The sequence below is a fragment of the Palaemon carinicauda genome, chromosome 3, assembly GCF_036898095.1.
Source record: "Palaemon carinicauda isolate YSFRI2023 chromosome 3, ASM3689809v2, whole genome shotgun sequence".
In the NCBI taxonomy this organism is placed as follows: domain Eukaryota; kingdom Metazoa; phylum Arthropoda; class Malacostraca; order Decapoda; family Palaemonidae; genus Palaemon; species Palaemon carinicauda.
This window is the reverse complement of record NC_090727.1, coordinates 70,333,150-70,352,070: the sequence shown is the minus strand read 5'-3', so window position 1 is coordinate 70,352,070 and position 18,921 is coordinate 70,333,150. Positions and strand designations below refer to the sequence as shown.

Here is an 18,921-nt window from a genome sequence, read left to right as displayed (position 1 = left end):
AACGGCTGGAAAGTACGGATGTACTCCTTGAGCCATCAACAGGTTGTTTTAATCTTCTATATAAATTTGTTGGCAGGTTTTTGTACAACAGCTATTAAGGAAGAGGAGAGGTTTTGCAGCTATAGTATTTCCTGATAACATACAGTTGTATGTGCATTCTAAATTCTTCCTCCTATCAGACAGCATTCCAGTTTGGTGTTTATTCCCTCGAGAGATAGTGGCTTGGTTATGTCAACATAACCCTGAAGAAGTTGGCTTTTGTAGGACATTTCTGTGTTTCATCGTAGCTGCCACCAAGTGTGAAAGGGAGAGATGCCATTCTTCTTACAGTCATTGCCTTCCCTCAAAGGTGCATTGTGCATCGTTTGATGACAGAAGCTTGAATGCTGGTTCAGGGTTTTTTTGTGATGTAGGTACACTGGCATTACGATGGTCATAACAGACAACTTTCAGCTACGCAGGTAAATTTTTTAAATGAGCCTGAACTTGCGAGGTGTCTTTTTTTACACAATGTAACTTGTGAGGTGCCTTGTATACACAATGAGTCGGTGCCCTAGATGTTGATATACTGGCCGTAGAGAAAAGGGGAGAATATTTCTTTGGTATTTATGTTGTATTGGATTCCCTCTGCTAGCCTTTGACAGGCAAGTCTTTGGAGACCATAAAGAACCTCTCCAAACATAAGTTTTTCCTTCATCAAAACTCCTTTTTTTATTCTTTTAAGTTTTCAGTGTAATATTGTTTATTTACTGAGTGTGGTGTTCCTCAGGGTAGGGTTCTTGACCCATTACTTTTCATACTATATACACACATGTGGTTTGGCCTATAAAACAAGCTCATTGCATATGCAGATGTTGATACTCTTTGCGTTAATTCTGTCTCCTGAATGTTGATGTGGTGTTGCTGAATCTAGCTAATTAAGTACTTAGTACAAATTAAGGGGCATGGAGTTGAACCATAACAAAATTCAAAAGTATGGTTGTAAGTAGGCTTAGAACATTGGCTTTTCAACATCTAGGTTTCTATAACTATTTACAACTCGTTTAAAATTTTGTGATTCTTGGTAGTAAATTTACTTATGAGAAGCACATTTAGTGTTCAATTGCACTAAACATAGGCTTTTTGAAAAAGTCTTTTAATATTTTCAGTGATCAGTCTCCTGCATTCTGAAAAAGTTTTTTCTTTCTTTCATTCTAACGTGCTTCAAGTAATGATCTCCTGTCAAGTCTTTAGCTGCTGACTCTCATCTTAATTTGTTGGACAAAAACTTTTGTCTTTTACATTTCTTATTCCTGATCTGGATATTAATCATTGGCACTTCACACTCATTCGGTTAGTTCTTTATGAATGTTACGCAAGATTTTTCATATTCTGACCATCCTTTGCATATAGATATTCCCAGACTAATATCTTTTATGTAGTACATGTACTAGGTATGCAATTTATTCTAAGTCTTGCCCTCTCCATCATAAGGCTCAATACACAGTATTCAAGATTTATTATAGCTGTGACCAGATTGTGAAATGCTATACCTAATCAGGCAATTGAATCGGTGGAACTTCAGCTGTTCAAACTTGTAGCAAATTTTTCATGTGAACAGGCTAACATAAGTCTCTCTTCATAGTTAATATATGACAGATCCATAGTAATATTTTTACTGATCTTAAGATTATATTCTTTATTCTTTACTTCTTATATAGGATATTTATTTTCTTCCCTCGCTGTGCTATTTTCCCAGTTGGAGCCCATGAGCATACAGAATCCTGCTTTTCCAACTAGAGTTGTAATTTAGCTTACCTAGTAATAAGAATAATAATGGAGGTTGATAGTAATGAGTTTATAAGCTTTCTCTCTGCTTTTTGTGCAATCCAAAGAGGCCCGTGAACCTTCGGGAAAAGTCAGTGATCCAAGCATAACCTACCCTGTTTTGAATCCATGTTAACATACGTTGTGCTGAGAAGTCTGTTGGTACACAGCACATTATCCTGGAAGTGAGTCTCTTACGAAGGAAGAGATAATCTTGCTGAGTTATTTACTGTACTTTTCTTAAAAATGAAAAGTTATTGTAGAATTGTATCGGAAGTAGAGACTTCTTAGGTATGTTTTGATAATTCTTATTCTACTATGTCATCAAATCCTGCTTCTCTCAAGATGGTCTATACTCTGTAGTATTCTAATCTTTTCACATAAGGTGAATAAATTTATGTCGCATGTAGAAAAGAACCCTACCAATTCTGACTCCTGCATATTCATCATCACATCTTATCGCGCCAATGTTGAAGCCATACGGGCACATAGTCTTTTGCCTCTCTCAGGTCTTGATCCAAGCAATGAGGGCCCAGTTGGCACCCTTTTAGAATGTGTTCCATTGTTTGTGGTGTTGCCTCACAGCGGCATTTAGGGTTGGTGGCTAATTCCCTTTTGTGGTATTTATCTCCAGTTTTGCCCACTTTTACCCAGGGTCTGTCATTCCTGGTGAGGGTTTTTCTGCTGGGCAGCAACTCATTGGATGGCCAACGGTCACTTACTCGCCACCTTTTTAGCCTGTGAGCAGCTGCCGGATTGGTTCTAGTACATCCACTGTTGCGAAGCTTTTGCAGGATTTCAGTTTTTGCCTTGCTTCCTGATGGATTGTGGAGTGGATGTCTAGGGGCATTAATTTGTTTATTCTTTTCAGTTTTTGCTAGTGTATGTTGTCGAGATATCTACTGCAAAAGTGTTCTTTAATTTATAAAACTTATGTTGCCTAACCTTGTTATTGCCCCAAAATATATTCTTTTGAATATTATTAATGCAGACAAAAGGAAGTTATGAATACAGGCTTTTCAAGTTCATTGACAATAGAAAATACAGTAGAGAGTATGGTTGGAGCTTTCTTTTGAAACTTGGAAGAAAAGTTGTAGGTGAATCATAATCTTATATTAGATGAATAACCTCTTTTGAGAGAGCAACTTCCGATGGGTCTCTGGAGGCTTCTGCTTTAAATGATTTAACCTCTTTTGAGGGAGCAACTGCAGATGGGTCTCTGGAGGCTTCTGCTTTAAATGATTTAACCTCTTTTGAGGGAGCAACTGCAGATGGGTCTCTGGAGGCTTCTGCTTTAAATGATTTAACCTCTTTTGAGGGAGCAACTGCAGATGGGTCTCTGGAGGCTTCTGCAGTGTTTGTGACTTATTTTGAAGAACATAGAGGAATAACTAGGCTTCTCTATGGTTGGGTGGGTGTCCGATGAGCAGAAATTTACTTCTATAATGGATTCCATATTGAATAGATTGATAATGAGATAACTTAGGTGGTCTCCAGAATGCAGTGATGCTATTGGGGTTGATTTTGTTAAGGCTTTAATGTTCTCCCTGCTATGCATTAGTTGCTGTTTCTGTGCCTCCAAGGAGTCTTTTTGAAACGGACAGACCTTTGTTAGAGTGAAAGCCCCAAAAGGCCTGGTTGATGTGGCAATAGGATCAGTCTTATGGAATATCCAAACAATGGTCCTTTCCATGAGGTTCCCGGTAGTGGGTAGGTTTTCTGACTTTATATCAGGTTTGGGAACTTTCACCCTGACCCTGTGTCCTATTGTGGTAAGAGGGGCTATAAAATTCCTCTTTCCCCCAATCCTTCAGTGTTAAAGGAACCACTCCTTTTCCCAGTTATTTAAATAATCTGGTCAAAGCTCATCTTTTGAAATTCGAGATTATAAAATTATAGCACAGAAAGTGATAGAGTACTGGATTGTCTTTGATCCCTCCCAAGGATTTTACAACTGGTTACTCCTAGTTCCAAGTGTCAAAAGGTTCTAGGTTTCTTTATTATGAATAGGATATTTAGTTCTCACAAAGTTTTCAATGTTATCTCCCTCAACTTCCTGGGAATAATGATACGATTAGATGTATTCGATGAAATTAAATTTAAGTTCATATTCCTCTGCATCTGGATTCAATAAAACTTTATGAACGGATTAAAGATTTATTAGTTCAAGGGTCTGCGTTTTGATTTTGGGACAGCCTTCAAGTGTTCACCTGAGTGATGGCTACAATTATGATATGGCTGAGGTTCCTGGGCCTTGAAGTTATTTTGTACCTGGATTACTGGATAATTTTGAATGACCTCAACAACATCGAGATTTTTGTTTTCCTCTTCCTGTTCAAAGGATTCTATGTTTTGGGATGATAATAGCATGTTACAATAAGCTATTCCACCAAAAATTAGGGTTCAATTACTTATTAATTTATTTGAGAATTTCAAGATAAAAGAATCGACAGTTCGGATGTGGATGAGGTTACCTAGGAGCATGAATCTCTGGAGAAATTTGTTCCGGACTGGTCGCTTAAAAATGAGGGATTTCTAGTTATTTCTTGGTCACCATCAGGATAAAACTAACAATGTAGGCATGATTTGTGTTACAGTGATGCAGAACTAACTACAACTGGTGAATTTGTGGGACGATCCATATTTTGCTAAAGGAATGTTTGCTATAGGGATGTCAGAAGTACTATTTCTGGCCATCTCTTTTCATGGATCCTTCCCAGACATTCTTAATATGCGAGGGAGATTGTTGAGTTGAGAATCTGTATTACATATCAGTTGCTTTGAACTATTGGTGGTGCTCAAGGCTCTTTAGGCCTGGGACTCTGGTAATGGAGATAGCATGCAATTATTTGAGAACATGACAGGACTGGCCTACATTAGGAGGCAAGGAAGGGGAAATCAGTTCGGAATCCCTGTTGCGGATAACGGAAGTACTATTAAAGGTTCGGAGGTGGATTAGTAAGGCAGACAACAGACACTACCAAATAGAAGGTCTATACAGGATGTGTGTAGACAAGCTTGTGACCCTATTGCTCTATAATTATATAAAGGTTGAACTTTGATCAAATTTCTTTAGATCTGTATCTTCACCCAACTCAATGAAGTTCAGGGTACCTAGGGTACCTTCTAAACAGCAGCTGGTTTCCTCCTTTTTGGCTTGAGAGGAATGGATTACAAGATCTCTAGAGCATCTGTTGAAGTGTACCAGGGAGATTAGGGGGTCACAGCACCAATATACTAAGAATACTGATTTAGTGGGTGCTTCATCCAAAACCACATGGAGGCTATCCACTTGTGTGTCAAAATATTTTAGGGTACATGAGGTGGCTTATGATTTGATACAAGAATCATTCCTTGACACCTACACCAATTATTTTTTTTGTGCTCTCTTGTTTATTGATGTTTTCAGACCTTGAAGTCAGAAAAAGGACCTGGTGGTTTAGAGAGTGATGGTTGGTTTAGAGAGTGATGGTTTATTAGAAGCTATCTTGACACTTCAATCCTCAATATAAAATGTTGGGTGCTGCTATAGCTCCAAATTTGTAATTAATGGCTGCACTATACTTGCCATCTTGTCGCAAAGTAAATGTTACATTGCATTTATTGAACCAGTTACAATCTTAAATTTCCAGTTTAGAATGAATTTATCATTTATCAACAGAAATATGAGAAATAAATTTCAGAGGCAATTTATAAATGAAATTAAAATATTACAAATGGATATTTTATTAAATCAGTAAAATTTTACATTTATTTTTCAGATTGTGTAATGAGGGAACAAACCATCATCACAAAACACACGTGAAGATCATACAACAATAATCCCAAACAGAGTACTGTTGACAAGATAGAGAAGCATCCTTTATCACTAAGCGAGCATAGCGTAAAAAGAATATTTCACCAGCCACTAAAAAAGTTTTTCACCGGACATGAAATAATGAAGGAAGTGGCCAATAAAAATCTTCTACTACACAAGTTCAATCTCCACTATCAAAGAAACAAAGCTTACGGAATAGTCATCAAAGAATAGAGAATGGCAATTTCCACAGCATCACACAGGTTACCATGAGGAGAAATTAATCACTTAAGTTAACTGTTACACATATGGAATGGATATTGAACAGACAAAACAACCAAAAGGAAGAAAAATGAAACTTCAGAAGAACCTTCAAGGCAGAAAAGTATCACCAGAGACAAAGATGTAATTAATAATTACAGCTTAAGAGACAGAAGAGCCTGTTTGAGGGATAAGTTCTTTTCACCATGATGTGATTAACAAGGAAAGAAGGTGAGATGAGAAGAAATTCTACCACTAAGAGAAAAAAAAAGGTTAAAGTACTAAAAACAGAAGAAAACCACTATGAATCAAAGAAAGCAGAAACTGGAGGAAAATTTTCTCCACCAAAGGGATTACCAAGACAGCCTTACCACTAATCATCAGAGAGAATTAAATACAACATTCAAGTTCTCCATCATTAATGCATTTCTCTTCAAGAAAATATTTTGAAGGAAACCTGTTATGAGAAAGGAAACTTTGGTTAAACACCAGACTTGAATTCCCACAAAACTGTGCACAAGAAGTAGCATAGAAAAGTAAATTTAATAAAACTCTTCAATAAAATCTTTCATTATTCACTAGAAGAGTTATTAACCATGAATTCTCAGTGAATAATTTTTTTTCTAATTATCCAAGAGTGATCATTAACTTGCCTCCGAGTGATAACAGCATTCACTTACCAAATAACCACGGCAAGTACACATTCCATAATTCTGCAACTTGTAGCGAGCAGTTTATTTCCTTTAACGTAGTTATTATCCATTTGTTATGAATCTTCTGTGTACTGTATCTTCATTATCAATTTGTACTGATTTTGGAGGCCAAGCCAACTGGCATTATACAACTTGAGAAAAAAAAAAAAAACTAATTTTTGAGTGTACGAGCATGAAAATTTCCGGTGAAACAACTTTTCATTTTATGAAAACGTGAATTATACAACCTAATAATATCTAAAATCCTGTACATGATATTGTTTCAAGATACTCCTATATAGTCTGGAGTGTAAAATTATACAAATGAAGAGTTTGTAGAACCCATTTGCTAATTTAGAATAAAAGAACTAGTAAAGCTATTTACTTGTATGCCTCAACAACAATATTTAGTTAGTTAATTGCTCAAGAAGATTAAAACATGCAATACTGTATGTTACTTCAAACCGATTCGTTCATTTTATATTAAATTCATTAATGGTTTTTGTACAAACAGTAAAATACGGATGGCCTTTGGATAGCCTTAGTATACAAGTTATAAAGTTAAAGGGTTAATTATTATTACAAGATAGGGTTAATTTTACAAGACTTGGAAATTAAGAAAAATACTCTGGTCGGTAAAATGAAGGCAAATTTGCCTTCAAATTTGAAACTAAAGCTAAACAGCAGCTTTAGACAATACATGTATATTTTCATTTTAAAAATAACCTATACCCTTGAAGTAATATGCTAAATTCCAAAAGGTAGACAGGAATATGTTTGTGCTCTTATTATTATAAACATGGCTTCAAAGATAACCTATGCATTTTGCAACAAATATATTACATTCTAAATTTGGCATTTAAGTTTTGAGCAATGTAAAATAACTAATTATTATAAAATAGGTACTCAAATTATCAGTAATTCCTTGTTATTTCTGGTTTTATACAACTGTAGTTTGCATTCAACATTAGTTAACCTATGCATTTTGTAACAAATATATAACAATCTAAATTTGGCATTTAGGTTTTTAACACTAAAATGACAGTATAATTAAAGAGTAGGTCCTCAAATTATCCTGCATTATTTCTAGCTTTATATAACTGCACTTTCCAGGTAAATGGAAAGCTAATCTTAAATGTAAACTGCATTTTTTTCGAAGTGGTAAAAAAAAAACAGGTTTAGATTATTTAAGGTTTTTCAAATTAAGCTTTACAATATTCTAAAATAGACCATAAAAGCAAAGGGCTTGTATTGGCCAAGAGAAATTATTTTTTCTTATTGAATTTATATTTCTAGACCACTACATCAAAGGGACCTTGGGATGCTATTTAGCACCCATTAGCTATTGGCCCTCGTCCATCTTAGGACATTATGAATACACTACAATCGTGTATTATTATCTACAGGGTCAAATAAAATCTTACTAAACAATTTAAAGCTAATTTCAATAGAAATTCTTTCATTACACCACTAATTCTAGATTTTCATTGCATAGATTTTTAGCCTTTTAGAATAAACGACAATTCTGTAAGTGAAATCATTTATCTAAGATGTTTTAATTTTTCTAAAATATTTTCATTACCCATGAGTGAGCAATGGCAACTTGCCTCTGAGTGAGTGAAAACAGATTTTATACACTTACCAAATGAACTTGGTTGAAAATATTCTATTGTTCAAGTTTTCTCTATCAAGAAATCTTGGTCATTGTGGGCTTTTTAGGTTACTACAAGACTTTATCCTGCATTGTCCATGACTGAATAGTGTATTTTCAAAGGCCAGACCTAGTCGTTCTGCAACCTGAAATAAAAATTTTTTCTTAGTTTTACCTGGAATATTTATGCTCAAATACAACTCTTAATTTCTCAATTTTTTTATATTTTTTTTTGGACTCTATTACATAAAGGTAAATTACAACCTACAGTACATTATTATACTGTACTTACAACCTGAGTTACATTAACAAAAATGTGTTACATGATTTGATAGGGTCTGACAATACTAATAAGACACAGCAAAGGACAATGTCCTAGAGACTGACCATGTACACACATGGTCACCAAGCCCCTCTCTACCTACGTTAGCGACAATACTAATAAGACAGAGCAAGAGACAATGTCCTAGAGACTGACCATGTACACACATGGTCACCAAGCCCCTCTCTACCTACGTTAAGACCAAGGAGGACCAGGTAATGGCTGCTGACGACTCGGCAGATAGACCTATAAGGTCCCCCAACCCCCCCATCCTTAGCTCATAAGGATGGTGAGGTTGCACCAAGAAAAGGAACTAATGATTTTGAGCTGGACTCTAACCCTAGTCTGGCATTCAACAGTCAGGGATGTTACCACATCGGCCACCACAACCCTGTTGTGTGCTATGATACAGATGGGGAGTTTGTAGAAAAGCAATTTGATAGCTGTGTGGCAGCAATTTAAATGTCTAAGATCAGGTGTAAAAGTGTTTTGACACCTATGTAAGAATCCATTTACTAGAATAAAGAATTGAAGCAGCTATTACTCGTCTGCAACTCCAATAACGAGTTACGTTAGTTCATTTAATATTGTTAATTATCCAAGAAAATTGCAGTCAAAACAAAGGAAACTAGTGTGATTTCATTTAAAACTGCTTCATTCCTTTCTTGTAAAATTAATTAAATTAAATTTAATATAAAATTCTGGGAGTAAAATGTAGAGCCTAGTTATCTAAAAATTATTTAGAAGTTGGAGTTGATTATACAAGATTTGGAAATTAAAATAAAAAATCAGCTTTCATTAAAATGAAGACAAAGTATTTCATATAATTTATATTTGATTTTTAAATCAAGGATCTATATTTAAAAATGCAATGCTAAACTGCAGCCTAAGTCAAAATAACCTGCACCCTTTAATATCCTTCAAGTAATCTCTCACACTAAGCTTTATAAATTAAGCTAAATTCCAAAAGGTAGACAGAGGCATGTGTGTACTCATGTTAAATATGGCTTAAAAGGTAACCTAGGCATTTTGAAACAAATCAAGAACAATTTAAATTTGGCATTCAAATTTTAAACTAAAACGACGGATTAATATAAAAGTATGTCTTCAATTTATCAGTAGTTCCTTGTATGTCTAGCCTTATATAAGTGTACTTTACATTTAGCATTAGTTATCCAACATTTATCAGCAATGTACTTTTTTTCTAAGTGGTCAAGAAAAAAAAAACCCATTAAAGTTAAAACTGACTAGTTTAAACAATTTAAGGTCCTTCAAGTTGCGGCTACAATATTATTCTAAATTAAACCTCAAAATCAAAAAGGTGCTATTGGCCTACACAAATTATTTTAGATTGTATTGGATTTATAATTTAAGGCCACTACGTCAATGGGACCTGGGAGGTCATTTAATACCCATCTGCTACTGACCCTCATCCATCTTATGACAATAAGAATTCACTACAATCATGTAGTCTTAAATTATGTTGTACAGGATCCATCTTATTAAATAAGAGAAGCTAAGCTAAATCCTCCTCCTTCCTCAACCTTTACTGAAAGAAGCAACTGCAGAAACTGTAAGTAGGTTGAGAAGCAGCCATTAATGTATGAACCAAATTTTCAAGGAGTTTCTTTTTATACAGGTTGCTCATCACCGCTTGCTGCCATAATAAATTTCACCAGAAATATTGCATATATTAGGACTGGCAAGTACATCATTAGAAGACTATGAATACTTTATAAAAACTTGCACACTTACTTTGCACACTTACTAACGTCAAAAATTCCAAATCCTCCAGCTTTATAAACACCATCCAGAAATAGATGTCCAGAGCTTTCACTGGAGTTGTTGGCTTTCATGGCAGAACTGTTGCCATTTATTCCAGAGTTGCCACTTTATGCAGAAATAGTGGTGTTTATGACAAAACTGATGACGTTCGTAGGTAGTAGACAACGTACCATGAATATCATGGTGTTGTCCTCTATGCAAATCTGAACATGCTGGAATTGCCATAAATAACTTAATCAGAAGTCATAGATGAGGCAATTAAGAGTTAAACTATCACGCATAATAGTAAGTCTTATTGAGGTGAAAGCCAGAAGCAAATATGTGGGTTTTCACCCCAGACACTACTTTAGGACTGAGATATGAGACCTAAGCATAGGCAGCTTAATGTTTGTTGTAATAGGCATTATTACAGATGCCATAAGAATTTTTGAATAAAAGTAGTGACAATTTTAGAAAACAATAACAAGAGGAGTAACCAAGCTCAAGCTCTTCACCTTAATTGGCGCAAAGTTCTGCTTTCCTCTAATACTCATAAATCCACAAAATTAGCCGATTACGAGAAGCCACACTTAAAATTGGTTTATCTGAATGACAAGGAGATAATATATAGTTTTAATTAGGGTGTATATGGCTTATTGCCAATCTTTGTACCAATTAATGACTTCTAAGGTCTGACTAATGAGCTCATTTTGTGACAAAGAAGGCCACACAAGCAAAATTTAAACAAGCACTACTTCCTGTAATAGGAGTAAAGGTCAACAGAAAATAATAATGTCCCAAACCCAAGCAAATTATAGTCGAAACTCGGTTTAATAAAGCCGATGAGTAGGAAAGTACAATACCTTTGCTATGCCAATAACAAATGAGTTGCCATCCCATTCCTGACATGTATTCAAGAAAAATTATGAGAGTGCAGAGTGCGAGTGCAGAGGCTCCAGTGGCAGAAGGGGGAAAAAGTTTACCCAAGGTACGTATGAAAAAACTGCCTTGAAGAGGGAGGACGCCACCTCTACTGTAATCATGCTATTACATTAACAAATAATGTATGGTACATGCACATTAAACTAAAATGCAGAAAAAGGGACCAATGAATATACAGTAAAGTTAACAATCATATCCTTGTCGGTTAATTCCCAATTCTTTTGATGTGTGTTTACAGGTTCAAGACTTACTATATTCCAAACCCTTATTAATTCAAATGAGGGTGGTATCTGATGAAATGGTTAATAAAATGTTAATACACCGTACTAGATAGATTTCAATGTCCGATTACTTCACTTGGAGCCCTTGGGCTTATAGCATCATGCTTTTCCAACTAGGGTTGTATCTAAGCTAGTAATAATGATAATTACGATAAAAACCCAGACATTAAATCAAAGGCAAGGTTTCTATCAATCCTATCGCCATGACACGTGCTAAAATTTAACACACAAGGGTAAAGAGGTAACAAAACACTAACCTAAACATTCCCAATCAGTCTTAACAACGTAGGTTGAACATCTAGAATATACAAGAACTTCAAGTCTGTTTAGTCTAAAACTTAAACCTTAGATCAACTTAGATTGTCTATTAAATATATGATGCGATAACATTTATATGAAATGAAAAGGAATTATGATAGACCTAGACCTAAAAAATTATAAAACAGATGAGAAAAATTGAAAAGTATTGGGCTGTAGGCTGAATAATAATTCATTGCTATGCAAGTCTGAAACATTATGAACATGCTAAAATTGATAGTAAGTGTTGAAAAAACCATCAAGCGACTTCATGGAAGTGATAAAACCTAAGTAAACCATGCTCAGGGAAAAAAATTCAACTATTTATTGCGGTAACTATCGCGAAGAATAACAAAGTTGGAAGGTATCTAATGGTAATTTTCATTTCAAAAGATGGTAGTGGAATGACCAAGTGGCCTAACCTCCAGTTACGGTGTCATGAAGTTATTATTACTAGTCAAGCTAAAACCTAGTTAGAAAAGATAAGCCCAAGGGCTCCAACAGGAAAAGTAGCCCAGTAAGGAAAGGAAATAAGGAAAAAGAATAGTATGCTTGAGTGTACCCTCGAGCAAAAGTACTCTAACCCAAGACAATGAAGACCAAGGGACAAAATTTATGCCAGTGGAAGACCATGGAACAAAGGCTTATGGCACTACCCAAGAATAGAGAACAATACTGTACAGTAGTTTGATTTTGGAGTGGCTTTTCTCATAGAAGAGCTTCTTATCATAGATAGTGTCTTCTACCCTCTCCAAGTGGATGCTGGCTGCTGAATAATTACAGTGCAATATTTAATGCCATGAGTGAAGAATTTTTTGGGTTATATTACCTGTGACAGGTGTATGATTAAAGAGGAGACTAAAGAATAGGCCAGACTATTTGGTGTACATGTAGGCAAAGAAAAATCGAGTCTTAAACAGGGGTATCCAATGTAGTACTATCAGGCCAGTCAAAGGACCCGATAACTCTTCAGTGGTAGTATCTCAATGGGTGGCTGGTGACAAATTTCAGCTGAGCCATTTGTGACCTATTACTTGGACTTCAGTAATGATGCTATGACCCACCCACTCAAATGAGTTTGAAAACAAGGGCCTCATGATTAACATGGTCAAAGGCAGCACTAAAATCAAGGCCAATTTCTGTATAGTGTTTAGAGATTGTAAGAAGGGTATCACATACTCCAAGACTGCAAACTAGGGAACAGATGATTGCCTTCAGCAAACCTATTTAGACATTTTGCCATAAGATGTTAAAAAATTTAGATGATATGGGAGTTATGGAAATTGGGCAGTAATCAGTTGAACTTGAGCTACAACAAACATTCACATAATGAATTAAAATTACAAATTCTCCAACAGTGCTAAAAGCTCCTCTTCTTGCTATCTTGCTAAAATAACATTACTTTGGAGCTTAGAAATCTACAGTCTTTATAAAAAAAAAAAAAACAAAGGAACAACACCATTTGGGTCTACACCTCTATAAGCATCAAGATCCATCACAAGCTTAATTTCACAAGATTAAAAAGCTAAACTAGTTAAGTTTATCCTCAGGAAAACAGGAATGAGGAAGATCAAGTGTCTCATTACTCTGTTGAGTGTTGAACAGTGAAAAAGGTGTTGCCTTTTCCTTTGGACAGTGAATGACAGCACCATATGGTTCAAGTAAAGGAGGAACTGTTGCATTGTTATCAAAGAGTGCAGATTTAAGGGTAACCCACCAATTATGTTCCTGAGTTGTACCAGAAAGTTTTATGGTTAAATTGTATTAGTTTTCAGTTGAAGCATAAACTGAACAAAAGCTCAAAGCTGAGTATAGTTATTCCAAGTCAAATCTGATCTGTTACCCTTCCAAAGATGACAGTCCTCCTGTTTCTCCAAATAAGCAAGTCTTCAATCTTCATTGAACCAGGCCTTGTCTTTCACTCGGTAACTTAGCACACGAGAAGGGATTCGCCTACCAATTATGCAGACTAGATTCTCATTCAAAGGAGCAACAGGATCAACACTTTTACAATTGTGACTTAATTACAGCCCAAAAGATCACTCAAAATGCCATTCCAGTCTGCTTGAGATTTTATATAATCTTGCACTAGTATGACACATCAGGGACAGGCTGCTCAGTCTTCACTACTAATGAAATTAAGGACTGATCAGATGTCCCAACTGGAGAACAAACTTTACTTGTTATTACGTCAGGGGAGTGTGTACACGAGGTCCAAGCAGATATCAGACCTATGAGTAACTTCACTTATGATTTGCTCACTTTCTGATTCAGAGGCAGAGTCCAAAACTCTTAAATCATAGCAATCAGCAGGAGAAACAGAACTTAAGTCACACCCTATGGTGAGCATTGAAATCAACAAAAATAAGAGGCTTTTCTATCATCATCTTGTTATCTTAGCCATAATGGCAAGAAGACAGTCTAAGATAGAATCACCCATATCTGGATTCCGGTAAATCAAACAAATGGAAGTTGTTATGCCTGCCACAAACTTTAATTACCCGAATTACATGACATCCACATTCATAGCAAGACTTATGAGAAGCAGGGTATCAATCAGACATTTGTATAAAGTCCTTTTAAGTTCAGAGTATTGAAATTTTCCCCCAATAATATCTCTTAAAAGGTTTGTCCGAGTAAATATATTCTCCTCTGAAGATTAAAATTCAGGACAATCGGCTAAAATTTGTTTAATATCTATGGTCACTTGACAGTGCGAGTTGAGAGTTCTGAAAGATGAAAGATAGGAAGCAGGAATGGAATATAGTTGATGGCTACAAAGCTAGTTGCTGAAAGGAAGCTGCAAAAGACCCATGAAAATACAGTGCTTACAAAGCATTGCCTAAGGTGCACAGACAATTCACATTAGGGTATAAAATGGGACTCCAGCAAACCCAGAACTATTATTTAGCTAGTCTCATACTTTAGCCCCATTCCATGATTAAGTAAAATTGACCATACAAAAAAATGCTGTCTGCGATAAAATCATCACAACCAAGTCCATCCAATTTGGCGAGCAGATGCACCAAACAGTGAGTAGCTCAGGTACATCAGCATTTAACGCAAGACTAAGAAGCAAGAAAAATGACAAATTCGAAGATAATTTGTATTTTTCCTAACCATACAAACCTTAGCTATTTACAAAGGGTTTACTTTTAGCGCAGCTGAAATGACGAGCCAATAGTTTTTAACGAGGGTTAATTACCCCCGCGCTAGTTAGCGGGGGGTGGGGAAGGGTAGCTTGCTACCCCTCCCCCCTCCACACACCGGTGACTTGCTTCACTTCACTTAGAGGTAGGACTTGACTTGGGGGTCAGGGATGGCGGGCACATATGTGTAAATAGCTAAGGTTTGTATGGTTAGGAAAAATACAAATTATCTTCGAATTTGCCATTTGTTCCGTAACCGAAATACAAACCACGCTATTTACAAAGGGTGACTTACCCCTTAGGAAGGGTGGAAAGTCCCCAGCCTTACTGACTTCGGCTTGCCCGGGGGCTCGATCCCTTAGTGAGCAGCACTAGAGAGAGGGAGCCCCTGTACCTCACAGGTTCCTAGCATCGCTAGGAACGAGTGGCCTACATAAGTAGTGTGAGGAGGAGAGTGTGACTCGTCCTATGAAGTTGACCTTGAGACCTTCAGATAGGAATTCTAGGATAGGACGTTCCCCATACCACCTCGTCAGGGTATGGGAGACGCAACAGTATTAAGCTTAATACTAGGAGCACAAAGAAGCATGGGTTACCTGCAGAGGTCGAGGTCAGCTATGCGAGGACCAGGATGCTGCTTCCCCAAGAGAGGGGAGAATGAAGAAAGAAGTAAGGGTCAGACATACTCTTTCATTCACACAGACTAAGACCGGGTAACAACGCCCTCAACCTACTGCTACTTGTCCAAAAAGGAGCCTGAGGTTAGACCAGCTGTTGTGCAGCCACCACAGGGCCGATAGAGAACGTATCGAGGCTCCTGTGGGTCACGTCTTGCAGGTAGTGGGCTGTGAAGGTCGTTTGACGCTTCCAGACCCCCGCTTGAAGTACCTGCGTCACAGAGAAGTTTCTCTTGAAGGCCAGGGATGTAGCAATACCCCTGACATCGTGGGCCCGAGGGCGACGTGACGGAGGAGGGTCAGGATTCAGGGCATGGTGGATAACCCTTCGAATCCAAGCAGAGATGGTGTTCCTTGTGACCCTCCTCTTTGTCCTGCCTGTGCTCACAAACAAAGCTCGCACATGAGGACGGACTGCAGCCGTTCTCTTCAAGTAGTACCTCAGACACCTCACTGGGCATAGTAGCAGCTGGTCTGGGTCGTTTGTTACAGAACGGAGACTCGCGATCCTGAAAGAGTCGAACCGAGGATCCGGCACTCCAGGATTCTGAGTCTTGGCCACAAACTCAGGGACGAACCTGAACGTTACCTCCCCCCATCCCCTTGAATGGGCGATGTCGTACGAGAGACCATGAAGTTCACTAACTCGCTTGGCCGAGGCCAAGGCGAGTAGGAAAGCCGTCTTCCAAGACAGGTGGCGATCGGAGGCCTGGCGTAATGGCTCGAAGGGAGGTCTCTTGAGAGACCTGAGAACTCGAACCACGTTCCAAGGAGGGGGTCTCACTTCCGACTGGGGGCAGGTAAGCTCATAGCTACGTATGAGTAAAGAGAGTTCTAGCGATGAAGAAATATCCACGCCCTTCAATCTGAAGGCCAAGCTTAAGGCTGAGCGATAGCCTTTCACTGCCGAGACAGAAAGGCGCATTTCTTCTCGCAGATACACAAGGAAGTCCGCTATTGCTGGAATAGTGGCATCGAGTGGAGAGATACCCCTTCCACGACACCAACCACAAAAGACTCTCCACTTCGCTTGGAAGACTCCCTCAGAGGACCTTCGCAGGTGCCGAGACATTCTCTCCGCAACCTGTTGCGAAAAGCCTCTCTCCGCGAGGAGACGCTGGATAGTCTCCAGGCGTGAAGCCGAAGCGAGGCTACGGCCCTGTGAGGGACACCGGAGTGGGGTTGTCTGAGAAGCTCGTGTCGTGGAGGAAGCTCCCTTGGGAGTTCCGTCAGGAGTTGCAGAAGGTCCGGAAACCATTCCGCGTGATGCCATAGCGGAGCTACTAGAGTCATGGAACAGTTGACCGATAGTCTGGTCCTGTTGAGCACCCTTCTCATCAGACAGAATGGTGGGAAGGCGTACACGTCGATGTTGTCCCACCGTTGCTGGAAAGCATCTTGCCAGAGTGCCTTGGGGTCCGGGACTGGTGAGCAGTACAGGGGCAGCTTGAAGTTCAAGGCTGTCGCGAACAAGTCCACCGTCGGGGAACCCCACAAAGTCAGGACTTTGTTGGCTATCTGAGGATCCAAAGACCACTCGGTACTCACTATCTGCGAAGCCCTGCTCAGACTGTCGGCGAGCACATTCCTCTTGCCAGGAATGAAGCGAGCTGATAGTGTTATCGAGTGGGTTTCGGTCCACCTCAGAGTCTCTACTGCAAGATGGGATAGCTGTTGCGAAAAAGTGCCTCCCTGCTTGTTGATATAAGCCACTACCGTGGTGTTGTCGCTCATCACCACCACGGAGTGACCCGCCAGGAACCGTTGGAACTGTTGAAGGGCCAGAAAGACGGCCTTCAATTCTAGCAGGTTGATGTGTAGGCACTTTTCTGATTCTGACCAAAGGCCTGAGGCCCTCTGGTTCAGAACGTGCGCCCCCCACCCTTCTTTTGACGCGTCCGAAAACAGAGTCAATTCCGGGGGAAGGACGAGAAGACTCACTCCCTTTCGCAGGTTCTCGTCGGCCAGCCACCACCGCAAGTCCGTCTGTTCCAGAGACCCCATTGGGATCAGAGTGTCCGGGGAATCGGATCCTTGATTCCACCGGGACTTGAGCCGCCATTGAAGGGATCTCATCCTGAGGCGGCTGTTTGGAACCAGACGGGCCAGGGAGGATAGGTGGCCCAAGAGACGCAACCACGATTGGGCGGGGAGTTCTTTTCGCCTGAGGAAAGGTTCCGCCACCCTCCTCAGCCTTGCTATCCGGTCGTCTGATGGAAAGGCTTTGTGGAGATTGGTGTCTATTAGCATGCCTAGATAAACCAGTCGCTGGGACGGCTGCAGAGAGGACTTCTCGAGGTTTACCACGATCCCCAGATCCTGGCAAAGATCTAGAAGCCTGTCTCGGTGTCGAAGAAGGGTCGACTCCGAGTCTGCTAGGATCAGCCAATCGTCTAGGTAACGAAGGAGACGAATGCCGTTCCTGTGCGCCCAAGTCAAAATCAGGGTGAACACTCTGGTGAACACCTGAGGAGCTGTGGAGAGACCGAAACACAGCACCTTGAACTGGTAGATCTTGTTGTCTAGGCAGAATCTCAGGTACTTCCTGGAAGACGGATGGATTGGGATCTGGAAGTACGCATCCTTTAGATCCAGTGTACACATGAAGTCTTGTGGTCTCACCGCAAGTCTGACTGTGTCTGCTGTCTCCATGCTGAACTGGGTTTGTTTGACAAACCTGTTCAGAGCCGAGAGATCGATGACGGGTCTCCAGTCTCCAGTAGCCTTCTTTACAAGAAAGAGTCGACTGAAGAAGCCTGGAGAGCCGTCCACGACCTCCTGGAGAGCACCCTTCTCGAACATGGTCTTGACTTCGGCCTGAAGGGCCAGCCCCTTTGCCGATCCCATGGCATAGGAGCTCAACGACACTGGATTCGCTGTCAGGGGAGGTTGAGATGACGTGAACGGGACGCGATAACCTTGGCCGATCACCGAGATCGTCCAAGCATCGGCCCCGAGATGTTGCCACCTGCGGACGCAACGCTGAAGGCATCCCCCCACAGGTGGACACGCGGGGGGACTGCCACCCCTAGGGCTTGCGGCCGCGGCCGCCACCCCTAGAAGTCTTGCCTCCCCTGGAGGACTTACCACCCCTCTTGACCTTGGCTGGAAAGGGCTGGGGCTTAGACACCACTTTCTTAGCTGCCGGTGCCTGTTTTGGAGCCTTACGAGGCTGTTGCTGCTGTTGTGGCGGGGCTGGAGGCTTATAGGGCCGAGTTGTAAGGGCCCTGTGGAGGAGGGAGTCCGTGCTGGATTTCCTCCACCTCTCAGCTGTTCGCTCCAA

The 18,921-nt window shown here is 39.6% G+C and overlaps 2 long non-coding RNA genes across 3 annotated transcripts in view; one reads left to right on the top strand and one right to left on the bottom strand.

The window, feature by feature from the left end:
- The window catches only part of LOC137638322 (uncharacterized), an 838,879-nt gene that overhangs the window by 178,343 nt on the left and 641,615 nt on the right, over positions 1-18,921 (top strand). The window lies entirely within an intron of this gene.
- Positions 6,808-18,921, bottom strand: part of LOC137638319 (uncharacterized) — a 1,154,758-nt gene continuing 1,142,644 nt past the window's right edge. Inside the window, exon 6 of the long non-coding RNA XR_011044030.1 lies at positions 6,808-8,205. This is a non-coding gene — a long non-coding RNA (uncharacterized lncRNA). The remainder of the gene's footprint in view (positions 8,206-18,921) is intronic.